The following is a 10792-nucleotide window of genomic DNA, read 5'->3' as shown; positions in this document are numbered from 1 at the left end:
AGAAGTTGGGAAAGGTGGCAATAAATACTGATAAAGTTGAGGAATGCTCATCAAACACTTATTTGGAACATCCCACAGGTGAACAGGCAAATTGGGAACAGGTGGGTGCCATGATTGGGTATGAAAGTAGATTCCATGAAATGCTCAGTCATTCACAAACAAGGATGGGGCGAGGGTCACCACTTTGTCAACAAATGCGTGAGCAAATTGTTGAACAGTTTAAGAAAAATCTTTCTCAACCAGCTATTGCAAGGAATTGAGGGATTTCACCATCTACGGTCCGTAATATCATCAAAGGGTTCAGAGAATCTGGAGAAATCACTGCACGTAAGCAGCTAAGCCCGTGACCTTCCATCCCTCAGGCGGTACTGCATCAACAAGCGACATCAGTGTGTAAAGGATATCACCACATGGGCTCAGGAACACTTCAGAAACCCACTGTCAGTAACTACAGTTGGTCGCTACATCTGTAAGTGCAAGTTAAAACTCTCCTATGCAAGGCGAAAACCATTTATCAACAACACCCAGAAACGCCGTCGGCTTCGCTGGGCCTGAGCTCATCTAAGATGGACTGATACAAAGTGGAAAAGTGTTCTGTGGTCTGACGAGTCCACATTTCAAATGGTTTTTGGAAACTGTGGACTTCGTGTCTTCCGGACCAAAGAGGAAAAGAACCATCCGGATTGTTATAGGCGCAAAGTTGAAAAGCCAGCATCTGTGATGGTATGGGGGTGTATTAGTGCCCAAGACATGGGTAACTTACACATCTGTGAAGGCGCCATTAATGGTGAAAGGTACATACAGGTTTTGGAGCAACATATGTTGCTATCCAAGCAACGTTACCATGGACGCCCCTGCTTATTTCAGCAAGACAATGCCAAGCCACGTGTTACATCAACGTGGCTTCATAGTAAAAGAGTGCGGGTACTAGACTGGCCTGCCTGTAGTCCAGACCTGTTTCCCATTGAAAATGTGTGGTGCATTATGAAGCCTAAAATACCACAACGGAGACCCCCGGACTGTTGAACAACTTAAGCTGTACATCAAGCAAGAATGGGAAAGAATTCCACCTGAGAAGCTTAAAAAATGTGTCTCCTCAGTTCCCAAACGTTTACTGAGTGTTGTTAAAAGGAAAGGCCATGTAACACAGTGGTGAACATGCCCTTTCCCAACTACTTTGGCACGTGTTGCAGCCATGAAATTCTAAGTTAATTATTATTTGCAAAAAAAAAAAAAAAGTTTGAGTTTGAACATCAAATATCTTGTCTTTGTAGTGCATTCAACTGAATATGGGTTGAAAATGATTTGCAAATCATTGTATTCCGTTTATATTTACATCTAACACAATTTCCCAACTCATATGGAAACGGGGTTTGTATATCAATATATATCAATACAGTCTGCAGGGATACAGTCTGTAAGCATGCATGATTGTATTTCTTTATGACAAAAATTTAAAATAAATAAATAAATAAATAAATAATAAAAATACAAATAAATACCATACCACCACCCCCTTCCCCCCACCCCCGGTCCGTGGGACACATTTTCAAGCGTTGACCGGTCCGCAGTTACAAAAAGGTTGGGGGCCACTACTCTAATGGAATTAAACAATGTGCAGTACGCTTTCTGTCCACCAGAGGACGCCATGTCGTTTGTTTTTGACTTAGTGTTTCTCCAGACGAGTTTGCCTTCGCGCGCGCGCGTGCGCGTGCTGTGGCCAGCGTCCTTCATCGTGCATACTAATTACGACAGTAACGAAGACGTCCGCGTGGCCGTGTAGTGGAAAAACGCGTGGGGACGTTTTTGTAAACACTTGTTTTCGTCACGGCCGACCGTGACGTCATCAGCCCGTCCTCGTAGCGCGAGACTGACGCTGCTATTCGCGCGACATCATCCTCGTCCTCATCCTCATCATCATCATCACCGCCATCCTCCTCATCATCACACACACGCACGTACACGCACACGCGTGCGCGCACACGCACGGTGCGTGTTCCTTTTGGTTGCGCTGCTTTGGACTCTGCTGAAGGAAGGAATCAAGGAAGGAATCAAGGAAGGAAGGAAGGAAGGATCATTTGTCCACGGACGTGCACGCTTCTTGCACCCGGCCATGGCGCCCACGGCTCGGTTCGCGGGAGAGCGTAAGTCGTTTGCTCTTTTTTTTTTATTTTTTATTTTTATTTTTTTTTTGCACCACGTACGCACGTCGCCCGTGTCATCCATCTTTAAAAGCCTAAACGGCATAAAAAAAATAAAAAATACACCCAAAAAGCAAGCTAAAGTGAAGTAGCTTTAAGTCCCATTATGCTAGCAAGTTGTGGTGTTGGACATGGCAGCATATCATAGCAGGCACCTGCTAGCGAGGACACACGCCCCCTGGTGGCTACGAGCGGCGAAGCGTGTGCGATGCCATGCTAGTTGAGAGTAGAGAGACCTTATTCCTGCACATTTTCTACAAATGTGTTCGTTGAAAAAGGAGACACTCGTCTCTAATTGTTGCAACATTTCATTTGCCGAGTCGTTATTTCTACTTCCATCCATCCATTTGCTACCGCTTGTCCCTTTTGGGACCCTCAGCTGCATTCGGACTGGACTTGTTAAGTCCTAATTCATGCTAATGAGCTCGGAGTGCTATCCACATTGGACGTAAACACTGTAAGTGTGCACTTGCCCAACATAGTAGATGTCACATGTCATATAATAACATTAAAGAGTGGGACACAAATGTAAGCAACACTAGCATGCTAACATTACCTTTTAACATCATGCAATGTTAGCAAAACTAGCATCACTATGCAAGATTTCTGCTAACTGTCGTTTTTTTAACATCGTTAAGTTAGCGCTTTATAATTGAAGCTTGATTTGATGTGAGCTACATGCTAATATTACATTTTAACATCATGCTAGGTTAGAAAAAATAACATGCATCACTATGTAAGATTTGCGCTAACTGCTGTTTTTTAACATCGTTAAGTTAGCGCTTTATAATTGAAGCTTGATTTGATGTGAGCTACATGCTAATATTACATTTTAACATCATGCTAGGACAGCAAAACTAGCATCACTGTGTAGGATTTGTGCTAACTGCTGCATTCTAACATAATTAGGTTAACGCTTGATTTGAAATCAAGCTTGATTTGATGTGAGCTACATGCTAATATTACATTTTAACGTCATGCTAGATTAGGAAAACTAGCATCACTATATAAGATTTGTGCTAACTGCTGCATTTTAACATCATTAACTTAGCGCTTTATAGTTAAAGCTTGATTTGATGTGAGCTACATGCTAATACTACATTTTAACATCATGCAATGTTAGCAAAACTAGCATCACTATGCAAGATTTCTGCTAACTACTGTTTTTTTAACATCGTTAAGTTAGCGCTTTATAATTAAAGCTTGATTTGATGTGAGCTACATGCTAATATTACATTTTAACATCATGCTAGGACAGCAAAACTAGCATCACTGTGTAGGATTTGTGCTAACTGCTGCATTCTAACATAATTAGGTTAACGCTTGATTTGAAATCAAGCTTGATTTGATGTGAGCTACATGCTAATATTACATTTTAACATCATGCTAGATTAGGAAAACTAGCATCACTATATAAGATTTGTGCTAACTGCTGCATTTTAACATCATTAAGTTAGCGCTTTATAGTTAAAGCTTGATTTGATGTGAGCTACATGCTAATATTCCATTTTAACATCATGCTAAGTTAGCAAATCTAGCATCACTATGTAAGATTTGTGCTAACTGCTGCGTTTTAACATCATTAAGTTAGCACTTTATAATTAAAGCTTGATTGGATGTGAGCTACATGCTAATACTACATTTTAACATCATGCAATGTTAGCAAAACTAGCATCACTATGCAAGTTTTCTGCTAACTGCTGTTTTTTTAACATCGTTAAGTTAGCGCTTTATAATTAAAGCTTGATTGGATGTGAGCTACATGCTAATATTACATTTTAACATCATGCTAGGTTAGCAAAACTAGCATCACTATGTAAAATTTATGCTAACTGCTGCATTTTAACATCATTCGGTTAGCGCTTTATAATTAAAGCTTGATTTGATGTGAGCTACATGCTAACATTACATTTGAACACCATACTAGGTTATAAAAAATAACATGCATCACTATGTAAGATTTGTGCTAACTGCTGTTTTTTAACATCGTTAAGTTAGCGCTTTATAATAAAAGCTTGATTTGATGTGAGTTACATGCTAAAATCACATTTTAACATCATGCATCATAACAGCACTAGTATATGTGCGTTACTTGTTATCAATAATAGCATAACTATGAAGGTACGTGTTAACAGTTAACATATTACATTTGAACATCATTCCAGGTTAGCGTAGCTATGGGAGCTACATGCTAACATTACACTTTAACATCATGCTAGGTAAGCAGCACTAGCATAGATGTGTACGATATGTTCTACCTGCTAACATTTAATTGTAACATAATTCCAGGTTAACACAGCTATGTGAGCTACATGCTAATATTAAATTTTAACATCATGCTGGGTTAGCAAAACTAGCATCACTATGTAAGATTTGTGCTAACTGCTGCGTTTCAACATCATTAAGTTAGCGCTTTATAATTAAAGCTTGATTTGATGTGAGCTACATGCTAATATGCTAATATTACATTTCAACATCATGCCATGTTAGCAAATCTAGCATCACTATGTAAGATTTGTGCTAACTGCTGCGTTTTTACATCATTAGGTTAGCGCTTTATAATCAAAGCTTGATTTGATGTAAGCTACATGCTAATATTACATTTTAACATTATGCCATGTTAGCAAATCTAGCATCACTATGTAAGATTTGTGCTAACTGCTGCGTTTGAACATCATTAGGTTAGCACTTTATAATCAAAGCTTGATTTGATGTAAGCTACATGCTAATATTACATTTTAACATCATGCAATGTTAGCAAAACTAGCATCACTATGTAAGATTTGTGCTAACTGCTGCGTTTTAACATCATTAAGTTAGCGCTTTATAATTCAAGCTTGATTTGATGTGAGCTACATGCTAATGTTACATTTTAACATCATGCCAGGTTAGCAAATCTAGCATCACTATGTAAGATTTATGCTAACTGATGCATTTCAACATCATTAAGTTAGCGCTTTATAATTAAAGTTTAGTTTGATGTGAGCTACATGCTAATATTACATTTTAACATCATGCTAGGTTAGCAAATCTAGCATCACTATGTAAGATTTGTGCTAACTCTTGCATTTTAACATCATTCGGTTAGCGCTTTATAATTAAAGCTTGATTTGATGTGAGCTACATGCTAACATTACATTTTAACATCATGTTAGGTTAGAAAAAATAACATGCATGACTATGTAAGATTTGTTCTAACTGCTGCATTTTAACATCATTAAGTTAGCACTTTATAACTAAAGCTTGATTTTAAGTGAGCTACATGCTAATATCACATTTTAACATCATACATCATAACAGCACTAGCATATGTGCGTTACTTGTTATCAATAATAGCATAACTATGTAGGTACGTGTTAACTGTTAACATTACATTTTAACATCATTCCAGGTTAGCGTAGCTATGGGAGCTAAATGCTAACATTACTCATTAACATCATGCTAGGTAAGCAGCACTAGCATAGATGTGTACGATATGTTCTACCTGCTAACATTTCATTGTAACATCATTCCAGGTTAGCGTAGCTATGTAAGCTACATGTTAATATTACATTTTAACATCATGCTAGGTGAGCAAAACTAGCATCACTATGTAAGATTTGTGCTAACTGCTGCATTGTGACATCACTAAGTTAGCGCTTTATAATAACATTACTCATTAATCTCATGCCAGGTAAACACCACTAGCATATCTATGTGAGCTACATGCTAATATTACATTTTAACATCATGCCATGTTAGCAAATCTAGCATCACTATGTAAGATTTGTGCTAACTGCTGCGTTTTAACATCATTAGGTTAGCGCTTTATAATCAAAGCTTGATTTGATGTAAGCTACATGCTAATATTACATTTTAACATCATGCTAGGTGAGCAAAACTAGCATCACTATGTAAGATTTGTGCTAACTGCTGCGTTTTAACATCATTAGGTTAGCGCTTTATAATGAAAGCTTGATTTGATGTAAGCTACATGCTAATATTACATTTTAACATCATGTTAGGTGAGCAAAACTAGCATTACTATGTAAGATTTGTGCTAACTGCTGCGTTTTAAAATCATTAGGTTAGCGCTTTATAATCAAAGCTTGATTTGATGTAAGCTACATGCTAATATTATATTTTAACATCATGCTAGGTGAGCAAAACTAGCATCACTATGTAAGATTTGTGCTAACTGCTGCATTTTAACATCACTAAGTTAGCACTTTATAATAACATTACTCATTAACCTCATGCCAAGTAAACACCACTAGCATAGCTATGTGAGGTACATGCTAACATTGCACTTTAACATCATGCTAAGTTAGCAACACTAGAGTAGCTGTTTGAGCTACATGCTAAAATTGCGCTTTAACATCATGCTAAGTTAGCAACACCTGGCCTAGCTATGTGAGCTACATGCTAACGTTGCACTTTTACATCATGCTATGTTAGCAACACTAGTGTAGCTGTGTGAGCTACATGCTAACATTGCACTTTAACATCAGGCTAAGTTAGCAACACCTAGCCTAGCTATGTAAGCTAATTGCTAACATTACTCATTAACCTCATGCCAGGTAAACAACACTAGCATAGCTGTGTGAGCTACAAGCTAACATTGCCTTTCAACATCATGATAAGTTAGCAACACTAGCATAGCTGTGTGAGCTACATGCTAACATTGCAATTTTAACATCAGGCTAAGTTAGCAACACTAGCATAGCTGTGTGAGCTACATGCTAACATTGCACTTTAACATCAGGCTAAGTTAGCAACACCTAGCCCAGCTATGTGAGCTACATGCCAACATTACTCATTAACCTCATGCTAGGTTAACAGCATTAACATAGCAGTGTAAGATATGTGCTAACTGTTAACATTACATTCTAAATCATTCCAGGTTAGCATAGCTATGTGAGCTACATGCTAACATTGCACTTCAACATCATGATAAGTTAGCAACACTAGCATAAGCTGTGTGAGCTACATGCTAACGTTACATTTTAATATCATGCTAGGTTAGCAAAACTAGCATAACTATGTGAGCTTCATGCTATGACAGCAACACTGGCGGAGCTATGTGAGATACATGCTAACATAACGTTTTAATATCATGTTAGGTTAGTAAAACTAGCATAAATATGTGAGATACATGCTAACATAACGCTTTAATATCATGTTAGGTTAGTAAAACTAGCATAAATATGTGAGCTACATGCTAACATAACGTTTTAATATCATGTTAGGTTAGTAAAACTAGCATAAATATGTGAGCTACATGCTAACATTGCAATTTTAACATCATGCTAAGTTAGCAACGCTAGCGTAGCTGTGTGAGCTACATGCTAACAGTACATTTTAACATCAGGCTAAATTAGTAACACCTAGCCTAGCTATGTGAGGTAAATGCTAACATTACTCATTAAGCTCATGCTAGGTAAACGGCACTAGCATACCTATGTGAGCTACATGCTAACATTGCACTTTAACATCATGCTAAGTTAGCAACACTAGAGTAGCTGTGTGAGCTACATGCTAACATTGCAATTTTAACATCAGGCTACCTTAGCAAAACACCTAGACCGGCTATGTGAGCTACATGCTAACATTACTCATTAACCTCATGGCAGGTACACAACACAAGTATAGATGTGTGAGCTACATGCTAACATGACACTGCCCAGTATCATGATTCTGTGTGTGTGTGTGAGTGCGTGTGTGTTCTGGCAATGCTTACTTAATGGGGACATCGCTCTGTTTACAAGTTTTACAATATCAATCAATCAATCATTGTTTATTTATATAGCCCTAAATCACAAGTGTCTCAAAGGGCTGCACAAGCCACAACGACATCCTCGGTACAGAGCCCACTAATACAATAATACTAATACAACTAAAACAAGTCATACTTACTAAACCGTCCCATGTGTGGTGTCGGTAGGAGTGTTTTCATGCATATTTGTCCGTGCTACTGTAATGTAATCAAGCTAGCGTCGTTAGCATGAGCTAATATGCTAACAGGTTTACGAGTGTCTGTTAGTATTATTAACTTACGACGGCATTCTTTTTGTATTGTGTCACAAAAACGTCACCGTGGAGTTATTGAGTCCTTTTAGCTGATTGGAGAGCTAGCTTCCGCAGCTAGTAAGTCCACGGCGATGACTTCTGTTTTGTTGGATCAGCCGTTTTACTGCCATGTTACAGACACCGTTTGGAAACAATTAAGGTATGTCAATAAACATTTACTAAATATTTATGTGTAAACGTATATATCTGCGACTTATAGTCCGGAGCGGCTAATATAAAGAAAAAATATTCTAAAATGTAGTGGGTGCGTCTTATATACCGGTGCGCTATATAGTCCGGAAAATTCAGTACTTTGGTGTTAAAACCGCTGTAAACGTTAGTGAATAAAAACTAAAATCTCTGTGAACCTGTGGAAGGATCATGACCTTTGCCAGAGGAGAACTACACCTCCGGGGGCAAGGCAGGACGTCCCGGAGACCCTCCCTATAGTTTGAGTGTGTGTGTGTGTGTGTGTGTGTGTGTGTGTGTGTGTGTGTGTGTGTGTGTGCGTGCGTGCGTGTGTGTGTTCTGGCAATGCTTACTTAATGGGGACATCGCTCTGTGTCCAAACTTTTTCCACTGAGGGCCATACACGGAAAAATGTAAGCATGCGGGGGCCATTTTGATATTTTTCATTTTCAAACCTTAACAAAATATATGGATTTTTTTTTTTTTTTAACCTTTAGGGCTCCCGGGGACTATAAAGGGTCTCAGTCATTAAACTGTTAAAAATAAGTCAAATGATTATTATTATTTTTTATTTAACGCTTACAGTAAATCTCTGTATCAACTTGAGGTTGATATAAAGTAAAAAAAAAAAAAGGTTTTCTGTCAAAGACAACTTTGTTTTTTATAGTAAAACTGAAATATACAGTATTTAGTAATTAGAGCCAAAAAGATGAATAATGCAGGACACCATTGATTTTAAGTATTAAATATTTTTGAGTAATCACAGTGAAAAGTTAAATAAAATATATATTTGGGATCCAAAAGGTGCCCCACTCATGAAGTGATACATTTTTATTAGTTTTTTTTTACTTTTAACACTTAAATTACGAGATCAACTTCAGATATATCTGTCGATTTTACGTTTGAACTATTATTTTGATTTTGATGTTTTTATATGGCAACCACACAATAGATGCAATATTTTTTCCACATAAAACATTTTAAAGTGATATTTTTTAAGTAATAATTCATTATAACATAGATTTTTAGTCTTTTTAAAAAAAAAATTTCAGCAATGGCAAAAAAAAGAAAAATAAACAAAGACAAAATAAAAAAAAAACAGCCTGCATGGCAGCTTTGTGTCAACATTGCAACTTTTTCTTGTTAGATTTCACCTCATTCCACTTTTTTTAAATGTTTTTTTTAAATTTTTTGCAATATTATCAATTTTGCAATTTTTGCAGAATGTGTGGCGGGCCGGTAAACAATTAGCTGCGGGCCGCAAATGGCCCCCGGGGCGCACTTTGGACACCCCTGGTTTACACAGTCACCTTTAGGGGGACCTCTGACGGTATGGGGACAAAAAAACCAGGGGCCGTACTTATCAAGCTTCTTAGAGTGCCATTTTACACTTAAGTCCTGAGAATTTGCGAAATTTAGTCCTACTCTCAAACTTAAGAATAAAAGCTTTTTATCAACGTTCTTAAGTGTAAGAATCACTCCTACTCTCCACGATATTTAAGAGACCTTCAGAGGTGTCTTAAGTGGTTAGGAGTTGCCAGCAGGGGATGGCACTGAGGCGAGAGAGACGTGCGCGAACATTCAGGGAGCGGAACGATGTTCTGGATTTGTTTGATGACGAGCAGCTGATCAAACGGTATCGTTTAGACAGAGCGGGTAATATTTTTGTCACAGATTTAATACTTTTCGATTCCATGTTGATTTCTGCATGTGGCTGCAGTGGGCTAGTATATATAGAGCCACCCACACCAGTTTCAAATGAGTTGCCTAATTAATGAATTGGAAAGAAAATGTTATGACAGTAGCGTATGTGTGTGGCCGTGAGGTGAGTGACGTCAGTGAGTGTGTGGGCGATAGAAGAGAGGGAGCGGTAGCGTGAGTGCCGGCGGGGACTAGTTTGTTTTGTATTATTTTGTTGTTTATTGTCAAAATATACACTCCCATTGTCCACTTAAATATTTCCAAGATATTTCTTTATTCTTAGACAACGGATTCCCTTTCGTGATTGGTCATTTCTATGGACACAGAAATTACGTCACCTAAAATTCCGTTTACGGCACATAGTAATGTCGTAATTCAGCTCTGAGTGTGACACTTAAGATTCAGTCCTACACTTCGCTGAAAGTGTGAGTAAGACGCTTGATAACTAACTTTTAAGTGCAGCTTTCAGCGAAGAATTTATTTACTCTTAAGTCAACTCTTAGCAGACTTCTTAGGAGTAATTCTAAGAAGCTTGATAAGTACGGCCCCTGGTCTCCTATAGGGAAACCTTTTTAAAATGATGGTCAGATCCATTCCGAAGATGCCTAAGTGATTTTTAATCTTTGGCCCATAAAACATGTTGACTGGTTAGT

At 37.9% G+C, this 10792-nt stretch overlaps 1 protein-coding gene across 1 annotated transcript in view; it reads left to right on the top strand.

Annotated features, from left to right (window-relative positions):
• Window positions 1-1924: 1924 nt before the first annotated feature.
• tbkbp1 (TBK1 binding protein 1) overlaps window positions 1925-10792 on the top strand; it is a 138188-nt gene continuing 129320 nt past the window's right edge. Inside the window, exon 1 of the mRNA XM_062056898.1 lies at window positions 1925-2144. The gene's annotated coding sequence lies outside the window, so the exon portion shown is untranslated. The remainder of the gene's footprint in view (window positions 2145-10792) is intronic.

Source organism: Entelurus aequoreus, linkage group LG08, assembly GCF_033978785.1.
Source record: "Entelurus aequoreus isolate RoL-2023_Sb linkage group LG08, RoL_Eaeq_v1.1, whole genome shotgun sequence".
NCBI lineage: Eukaryota > Metazoa > Chordata > Actinopteri > Syngnathiformes > Syngnathidae > Entelurus > Entelurus aequoreus.
This window is presented reverse-complemented; position numbering and strand designations above follow the sequence as displayed.